The sequence below is a fragment of the Arvicola amphibius genome, chromosome 12, assembly GCF_903992535.2.
Source record: "Arvicola amphibius chromosome 12, mArvAmp1.2, whole genome shotgun sequence".
Taxonomy (NCBI): domain Eukaryota; kingdom Metazoa; phylum Chordata; class Mammalia; order Rodentia; family Cricetidae; genus Arvicola; species Arvicola amphibius.
The window spans coordinates 10,374,519-10,384,599 of record NC_052058.2 but is presented as its reverse complement, the minus strand read 5'-3'; positions in this window follow the sequence as shown (position 1 = coordinate 10,384,599).

Sequence of the window (10,081 nt, the reverse complement as noted above, 5' to 3'; positions counted from 1 at the left end):
GTGTCAATTGTGTTGGTAAGATAGGGCTTAAAAAAAAATCACAAGGGGCCATTGAGATGTCTCAGCAGGCAAGAAAGATTGTGGCCAAGCCTAACGACCTAAGACCTAAATTCAGTCCCTGGAGCCCGCCTGGTAGAAGGAGAGAAGCTACTCCCAAAAGGTGCCCTCTGACCTTCACGAGCATACCATGACAAGCATGTGCCCACCAATAAATACACACATGATAAATGAATGAACCTTTATAGTTTTTTTTTAAAAATACTATTAGAGACACTTAATACAGTCATAATGCCATATAAACCAATAATATTATTTAGTCCCAGAAGATCTCCACCAACCCCTATGCTCATGGCCTGGGTAATTCCATCCTCAAAGCCAAGGCGAGATGAGGTGGCCAGACCTTACCAACAAGTGTGTCACACAGGCTCGAGGGTCCTCTGTTCCAGTCAGGGGGAGGGCTGCTAAGCCTTCTTTCATAGCACCCACAGAAGCAACCGAAAGAGTAACTGCCACATTAAAAGAATAAACATTAACCCTAATGACCAGATTAAATTAATTCTAATAACTTATTCTAGTGCCACACATTCAAGTTATGACATTTCAACACGCAATTGAAATAGAAATAATTACAGCGATCTTTCACTCTTCGCTGCTTTGAAGCCTTTGAAATCTGCTGTCTAATTTATATCTTCAGCACATCTCAATTCAAATGAGCCATGTTTCAAGTGACTGTGGAACTGGGCTTTGTGGCCCTGAACAGTGTGTGGAATGCCATCAGTATTCTCTGAATTGACGCTTAGAAAAGGATTGTTGGGGCCCGTGAGATGGTTTATGGTGTGGGTGGGATTCCCCTCTGTACACTGTGAATATGTTTTATTACCACTGGTTAATAGAGAAGCTGCTTCACCTATGGCAGGCAGAATAAAGCCGGGGGCGGGGGATCTGAACAGAGATGTAGAGACAGTAGTTAAAGAGATACCATGTAGCTGCTGAGGGAGAAAGATGCCAGAATGCCGGAACCTTACTAGTAGGTCGCAGCCTTGTGGTGATACATAGATTAATAGAAAGGGGCTAGTGTAAGATGTAAGAGTTAGTTAATAAGAAGCCTGAGCTAATAGGCCAAACAGTGTTGTAATTAATATAGTATCTGCATAATTATTTGGGTCTGGGCAGCTGGGGAATGAACAAGTAGTCTCCAGTTACTCTGATTTACAGGAAAAGTGTTTGTCATGGAAGTCAAATAGCATGTATTTGAACCACAGAACCACAGTAGGAAAGAATCAGCTCCTGAAAACTGACCTCAGACTCTACACCCACACTGTGGCATGCACCTGCATGGGTGTGTGTGTGTGTGTGTGTGTGTGAATACACATGTGTGCACACACACATCCCATACACAAACATTTTACTTAAAATATTTTTAAAAATTAAGTACACAAATACCTTAAGGTTGTATATTCACTTGTAGTCCTTCTTCTTCTTCTTCTTCTTCTTCTTCTTCTTCTTCTTCTTCTTTTCTTTTCTTTTCTTTTTCTTCTTTTTCTTCGAGAAAGGGTTTCTCTGTGTAGCTTTCTGTCCTAAAACTAGCTCTTGTAGATCAGGCTGGCCGCAAACTCATGGAGATCCACCTGCCTCTGTCTGCCAGAGTGCTGGGATTAAGGGCATGCACCACCACCACCCGGATGTAGTCTATCTTCTTAATTATAAAAAGTAACATATTTGGTGCCAAGGAGAATGCCGTGCTGATTTGCCTGGTATCCTCGTTTGCTTTGCATTGCTGTGCTAAATACTGTGGCCCAAAGCTAGTTGAAGAAGAAAGGACTCATTTGGCTTACACATTCAGGCCACACTCCATCACTGAGGGACATCAGATCATGAGCTCATGGTCGGAATGTGGAGGCAGGAACTGAAATAAAGGCCATGCAAGATACTGCTTGCTGGCTTGCGCCTTGTGTTTTGCTCAGCCCACTTTCTTTTTTTAATTTTTTTAATCTTTTTATTTTATGTGCATGGGTGTGAAGGTGTCAGATCCCTGGAACTGGATTTTCAGACAGTTGTGAGCTGCCATGTGGGTGCTGGGAATTGAACCCCGGTCTTCTGGAAGAGCAGTCAGTGCTCTTAACCGCTGAGCCATTTCTCCAGCCCCCCACTTTCTTATACATACAACGCAGGACCAGTGGTAACACCACCTCAGTGGGATGGATCTTCCCACATTCAACCATTAATCAAGAAAGTCCCCTACAGACGTGATCACAGACAACACAGACAATATGATGGAGACAGTTCCCCAGCTGAGGTTCCCTCCTTCAAGATGATTGACTCTAGTTTGGGTCAAGTACACACACACACACACACACACACACACACTTAGCACGCACAAAGCCCTGGGTTCGAGCCTCAGCACCACATAAGTGGGGCTTGGTGGGACATTCTTGTAATCCTAGCACTTAGGAGGTAGAGGCAGGAAGATCCGGAGTGGAAAGTCATCCTTAGCTACATAGTGAGTTCAAGACCAGTCTGGGCTGCACGAAAGCCCATTTCAAAAAGAAGTATCCTAGGAAATGATTCACATAAAAATGATACATGAGCAACAACACAGGGAACTCTAACCATGTTCTGCACTCAGTGTGTGAGCTACGTTGCTCTCATCCCCTCTGCGTTATAAAACTGAAGCGCTGCACGACTGACTGCTCACCCAGACGCCCAAAACAAGGCAGGGCCATGTGGGTGTCTCTTCGAACAGTTGTAGGTTCATCCAAAAGTTCTCCCGGTAGGAGTGGTGGGGGGGGGGGCGGCGGGGGAGTGGAAGTGGGGTGGAAGTAGGAGTGGAATAGGGGTGGAAATGGGACGGGGATGGGGTGGGAGCTTGACTCAGGAGATAAAGACCTTGCCTACCATGCAAACATTGAGACCTGGGTGTGAATCCCCAGTACTGACACTTTTTAGACACCGGCCCAAGGCCACAATGCCCTGGTTGGAGGAAAAGGCAGCCCTGCTTTGTGTATACGCTGCGACTGACTTCTTGCCACGCGGTTCTACCCCATCACAAACAGCGCAGATACCTGCAGATTGATTACATCCTTCTATTATTCAGACTTAAATAATCGCAGTCAATAGCGCAGTCAGCCAGTTCCCTGCCCAGGCGTGGGGGGAGGGGGGGAGTTGAGGAGGAGTCTTATTATCCTCTAGGACCTCAGATTCCTGAGAGACGGGTTATTTTCTAGAAAGATTTAAGGTTTTAGAGCTCTGGATAAAGCCTGAAATTCATCTTTCCCAGTTTCTGTGAGGCATGGCAGCAGAGGCAGGGGAGGAGACCAGGACTCTCTCCCTGCACTCTCTCCCTCCCTCCCTTGCAGGGAATAATGTGCCAGCCTTAGGCAGCATTCCTGATCCTGGCTTTGCCTTAAAGAAGACAATGGGGGAAAAAGAAAAAAAAAAAAACAGCAACAGGAAGAAAAAAGGCAAGGCTGTCCTGCTAGCCCTCGTGCTTGTGACACTGTCCATGACAGATTCTGAATCGCCTAATGTTCGCTGACTCACCAAAAGGTAGCAACTGATTCTCCTAAGCAAACATTCTTGCGAAAGCACCCTGTCTCATTTATTCTCCCGCACACACACATGCACACATACAGCACATGTTACACAATTTGTGCATGCTAGTTAAGCCCCAGTCTTTATGATTAGGGTTAATTCACGATAGGCTATTCCTTATTTTGGATGGAAACTTTGTGGGAGGCTGGGGCCTCTAGAGTTTCGCCCTGTTTCACATCTGCGAAGGCACAGATAATAGGGTTTTGGAGCATCTCAAGGGGGGGCGTATGGGAGGTGTTTGAATCCCTGTCAACTCATCACCGGAAACTGGCACACTCCTCCTGAGCCATGATGCATGCTAGTGGGCTCCATTGTTTTCTCAGAGAGCAAGAATGTATTGCTCTGGCTAGTTTCTTTTTTATGGAGGATGTTGACATTCACGTCAGTTGAGCAGATGAGGGTTGGAACTTGGTGTACAGAAAACGGGTGAGAGTTTAACAAGTTTGGGGTCCGGAGATTCCTAAGACCCACTGCAGACCCACCAGCTGGGAACAACTTAGAGTCACATACACTTTAAACAAGAGTTCCGGGTGATCCAAACACACGTGTCACTTACGGCACCAAGCTCTGGTGTCTATCATTAAATTGCAAGCAAACATTTAAAAACGAGAAGGGGGGAGCTTGTTTTCAACTGACAACACATCCCCTCTTTGAGGGGGTAGCCATGTGTTTCCAGAAGCCAAAGCCTTGAGTCTGGTTCTGGCCTCTCATATATAATGTAGGCAGGTTACTGAACCCGTCTCAAATCTGCTGCCACAAGCAGGCATCAGGAAGCCAGAGGGACTCTTAGCAGCATCTCTGAGACCTGCATCCTTCCTCCGTCTGTCTGTCACTAGACTTCAGGTCCCCCTACAAACACAAGATACAACTGGAATGTATTGGGGTGGGGTGGGGGTGGGGGTGGGGGCGGCGCGGAGGCAAGTCTGGGGAGCTCACTTTGATCTCGGGAACCCATGTGAGAGAGGAAGGAGAGCATTGTGTCCACGCTCATGCTGTGACACATGAGGCCACACACATATGTTTTATACACACACGATGTTAAGTATAATTTTAAAAATAGGATTGTATTTATTTATATACGTTAATTTATTTGTTTATGTTAATTTTCCATTGCTCTGATGAAATGCCATGACCAGTACAACTTATAGAAAGAGGAATTTATTTGAGCTTCCAGTTCCAGAGGGATGGGAACCCATCATAGTGGGTAGACTTGTGACAAGTGGCAGACATAGCGGCTGGAGAGGGAAGCTGAGAGCTCACACTTTGTTTGCTGTTATCATCTTGTTTCATTGAGATAAAACTACCTGCTTCTCACTAATAAAGACCGGGCATGGGGTGAGGGTGCAGCTTAGCAACACCACTTACGTAGCATATTGGAGGCCCCGGGCTCAGTTCCCAGCACTGTCAAAAAGGAAGAAAAGAAAGAGGGAAGGAGGGAGAGAGAAAAGGGGGGAAGAAAGCAGGGGTGAGGAAAGAATGGCACATGATAAAGCAGAGGCTAAAGATGTGGTTTAGAAGCCGGTGAACAACAGAATTTCTGATATCAAATCCCAGTGTGGATTTCATCCTGCCAGCCTCAGGCAACCCTAGAGAACGCTGGTGCCCTTCCAGCTGGGATAGGGTCCTCTCAGCCAAGATCACTAGAGCCCTTGATTACCTTCTAGGTGAACAGAGCCCGGAAGGAACTGGGAGGAGAAAGAGCTGACTCAGCCCCTCCCAACTTTACCAATCGCTTTCCACAAATTACAGAATGTAAGATCACCAGGAGGGACCAAGATTAAGCCATGCCTCTCCTATCAGGTACAGTCGGGCAAATATGGTGATGATACCGAAGCTGTTTGAAGACAGGTAGCCAGGTACCAATTCTGCTCCAAATCTTTCAACCTTAGGGGCTGGTGAGATGGCTCAGCGGGTAAAGGAGATTGCGGTTTGTGCCAGTTTTTTGTTTGCTTTTTGCCAACTTGACACATGAGAGTTACCTAGGAAGAGGGAACCTCACCGGAAGAATTGCCTCCTTCAGACTGGTCTGTAGGCAGTCTGTACAGTGTTTTCTTAACTGATGGTTAATGTTAGGGGGCCAAGCCCACTGTGGGTGGTACCAGCCCTAGGCAGGTGCTCCTGCACTGTATAAGAAAGAAGGCTGAGCAAGCCATGGAGTTGCTCCCTCTGACTGTTGGCAGCGTTCCTCCAAGGTTTCTGCTTCAGGTCCTGCTTCCAGGTTCCCACATTGGTTCTCTTTGATGATAGACAGTAACCTGTAAGCCAAGCAAACCCTTTCTTCCCTGAGCTGCTTTTCATCCAAGTGTTCTGTTGCAGCAACGGAGATGCAAGCTAACAGACTGTGCAAGAGGTTTCCGTCTCCAGACCTATGCAAGCGTGTGAGCCTCGCAACCGGAGCTCCGTCTTCAGGCCTATAAACACGCAAGGAGAGAAACAACTCCACAAAATTGTCCTCTGACCTCCGACATAGGCACCCTCACACACATATACACATAATAATCACTAACAAAATCCACCGTTCAGACGAAAGAGCTGAAGGACTTTGGGTAATTACCTCACTCTCAGTGGAGGTTTCTAACGTCTCAACTCCATCGCTTTAGTCTCTGGGAGAAGACTCCTTTGTGAGTTTGGAGAGGGTGGGGTTTTTCTCAAGGCTGGCACCTACAGTGGCTTTCCTGGGGAGCCTTAAAGTGTAAATCCAACTGCAAGCCTCTCAGGGCTTAACCCTTTTCTCCTCCTCCCCACTCTTCCCCTTCCCTTCTTCCCCATCTCCATCACCTCTTCCTCCTCCTCCTCTCCTCTTCATACCATGTTCAAATCTCAGCAGAGTGTACAGAGCACCAAGCTCACCGAGGGAACCATGGCTTGGCGCTGTATAAAGACACACTGGATCTCCTTTCAACCTGAAAGACTGAAACCCGAACCCACCAGACAGCAGCGCACCAGTCACCACCCCTTGCTCTCCCCACCCTCGATGCTTCCCTTCTCTCGGCACTTTTTAATTTGACTACTAGGCTCCCCTACAAGCGGAACTGTGTGGTATTTATGCTGTGTGTCTGCTTCTGCTTCATCTGTGTAGAATAAATGCCAGGGGGTTGCTAAATTTCAAGGCCCGATGCCATGCCACTGAGAGCCTCTGTTTGCTCGTCCATCTGTCCGAGGACTCTTGCGTTGTCTCTGTTTCCCATATGTCGTGAGAAACTCTGCCATGGAGACACTGTGCACGCCTCAACTTCTAAACCATCAAATGGTTAAAAGAGAGGATCTTAGCACAGGTTTAGAAAAGAATCTAGGCCCTCATCCCAGAGAACTTATCCAGGCAAAATCAAATCCTACAGCCCAGTGATTGGTGCTGTTAAAAAAAAAAAAAAGTAAAAGCAGTTTCAGTCGGAGCAATTCAAGAGCCAAGGTCCCTCGCTGAAGAGGCCATTCGTCATTCATTGTTAGATGACCGCAACCCACGGAGAAGTTAATGGTGGCACCGAGTTGATCATACCAGGGGGAGACAGACTCACCCTAAAAACGGTCTTCTCTATGACAGGCCCTGAGACAGTCCTGCTTTGAGTGTTTTTTCTCTGTTCAAAACAAAATCCCATTAAAAATCTGTTTACTTTCTACCTAAGAAGCTCGGAACACAGACGCTGTTATAAAGTCCAGCACTGGAGAGTGTGGTGTAGCGGAGAGACAAAGTTGTCTCCTCCACTCGGCCTGCAGATGATGCCCGGAACACTGCCGACAGGAGGCTTCCCAACCAGTATGAGGCACACATCCCCAGGAGAAGGCCCTGTCTCACAGTACAGACGACCCTGGGGAGGAGGGAGGCTAATTTCGTGAAAAGGCTGGGACCCGCTATAACTCAGAGACCCGTCAGCTGAGCAGCCACACTCCAGGACCTTGGATCTCCATTTTTTCTCTAAAAGCCCTGTGAGCAGAGTGAGGAGACAGGCCTGAAGAACTGAGATTCACCCCACCAGGCATTAACGGTGTCCAGAAACTATGTGAACAATCTCACTCGACATCCTTAAGACATTTATATCTGTCTGATACAGAACCAGAGGCGGGGGAACATGTTAATTTTCTCAGCCTGCAGATAACACATATACAGAATCTCGCGGGCCCACAGAAAGCTCCGCATATTCTCCAGGGCTTCCACCGCCTTAAAATATAGGCTTGCATTTATCTTGGCCACATTAACGAGGTCTGTTTGACCAATACATTTATATTTATGATGACTGAGGGCAGATTATGGTTGTTAAAACTTGTCCTTGGGACATGAAAACACTCCTCTGTCATTAATACATTTACTAATATAAACTATGATGTCAGGTCAACGTAAAGGGTAAAAATGTTCCTAAAGTACGCGCACATCATTTTTTAAAGCAATTGAGCCTAATGGAATAGCAAAGGTCATCATAACAAACCATTACAGTCTTCGTCTTGGCTACGCTGGCCACAGAAGAACCTCCAAGAAACCGTCATCATTCCTCCAATGTTATGGCATCCAGACGACAGGGATGGCTCGCAAATGAGTCATCCGGGCTCAGATCTGCAGTAGCTATGTGAGCGCGGTACAATCAATTATTCATGTGTTTACAGAGAGCTTTCCCGGTTGATGTTAACCAGAGCCTGCTCGCAAAGGACAGCTCTCCAGCTGTCCTCAGCAATCCCGGGCCTCCAGCTAACAAGTCACTTTAATTGCTGGAGAAGCCATCTGGAAGGTGAGCCTCCCCAGCCCAGGCCCCGAGACTTTATTAGGTGCAAAAATATTAATCAGGGATAATTATGACAATACTTTATATACAGGACTCTCAGAAAAAATCCTAAAGAGGGTGAGAGAAGGTAGGCTTGACCCGGAACCCATTAGGCTCAATGGGGATGGACTATTGAGGAGCCAGGTCAGGGATTCACGGAGAGCAGAAGAGAAGAGAACATAGGGAAAGAATTGGAGGCCATGAGTTCCAGTGTAGAAGGCTCTGTGAAGGTCAAGACACATGGCTGAGGACCACCAAGGGCGAATGCTTTAGATTGGTCAATAGCCAAATTGACCCTCCCATCCAAAATGGCCTCAGGAGAAGGTGGATGGGAAACAGGACTCACAGACTGTCCAAGAAGACTAGCGCTGTGATCAAGGGTAACTCCTGTCTCTAAGCTGGAACAGTGTGGGAGCTGATAGCTCCACTGGTCTGGCCAGATTTGGGTCTGGGTTGTAGCCAAGCTGTGGCCTCATGTCTTCGGAGGGTATGGTCAGATGGGGGTTGGGGGACAACAGGCACATTTGTTATTAGATAGAATCCAAGAACTTGGTGGTACTGAGAGATTTTTTTTTCTCCTCTTGTTTGAAATTAAGTAATTTACAATGTTATCATAACACGGGGCTGGTGAATGTAGTGTGGTTGGTAGAGTGCTTGCCTAGCATGCACGAGGCCCTGGCTGTGATCCCCAACACTGCATACAGCTAGGTGTAGTGCCTCATGCCTGCAATCCCAGCCCTCAGAAGGTGGTGCCAGAGGGTCAGAAGTTCAGCCACCCTTGGCTGTGAAACAAGTTTGAGGCCAGTCTTGGCTGCATGAGAGTCTGCTTCAAACACCAACAATTCACTGCACCCTATCTAAGAAAGCAACAGAAGTACGCTGTGTCTCTTAGAAAACAAGAGCATGGTTCAAAATACATACAGAGCAGGGTGTGACGGTGAACATTCCTCCACCCCACACTGTTGAGTCTCAAGCAGGAGCCTGATGAGTCTAAGGTCATCCTGAGATATGTTGCTAGACCCTGTTTCAAAACACATGCGTATAGACAGAAAGACAGCAAGACACAGAGACAGACAGACAGACAGATGAGTTAAAGGCCTGCAGTATCAAGATGACGTTTTCAGATGGAGAGAGAGCACACAGCATCCTTGGACACTTCCACCACTTGGTGTTGTCATGAGGCAAGGGCTGCAGAGGGTCTAGCAGTGGGGCCCCTTTATCTCCTCCAGGTTTCCCATGAAGGAACCACTCCTGTTGAATGGGTCTCCTGAGCTCCGCCACAAGCTTCTCTAGATACCAGAATGACATTTCTCAAAGGGCCAAACGAAACGCAAGCACATGTTTACACAGCCTTTCCAAAGCCTTCAGATGGCCTCTTCTGTCCCGGAAGAAGACTAAGCATGCTGCTCTTCTCAAAGCATTCTTTTTTAAGAGTCCACACCCCCTCCTGCCCCCGCCACACCCAGGCTTCCACTCTGGAAAATGCAGCACAGGGCTGTACAACCAACCACTCTCCGGTTAAACGTCCTGTCAAGGTCGCAGCTGAGAGCCGCTCCGCCACCTTCGAGGAGCTCAAATCCAAGTAGTCCCTGACTTGGAATGGTCCAGCTTTGGACTTGTTGATCTGGTGATTGTGAGAAAGTGCTATGCATTCAGCAGGAACCCTTGGGTTTGGGGGATGGGATACAAGGGTCTAAGTTCAGATGTTTACATCATGTTGAGAAGCCAGGTGCCTCTGT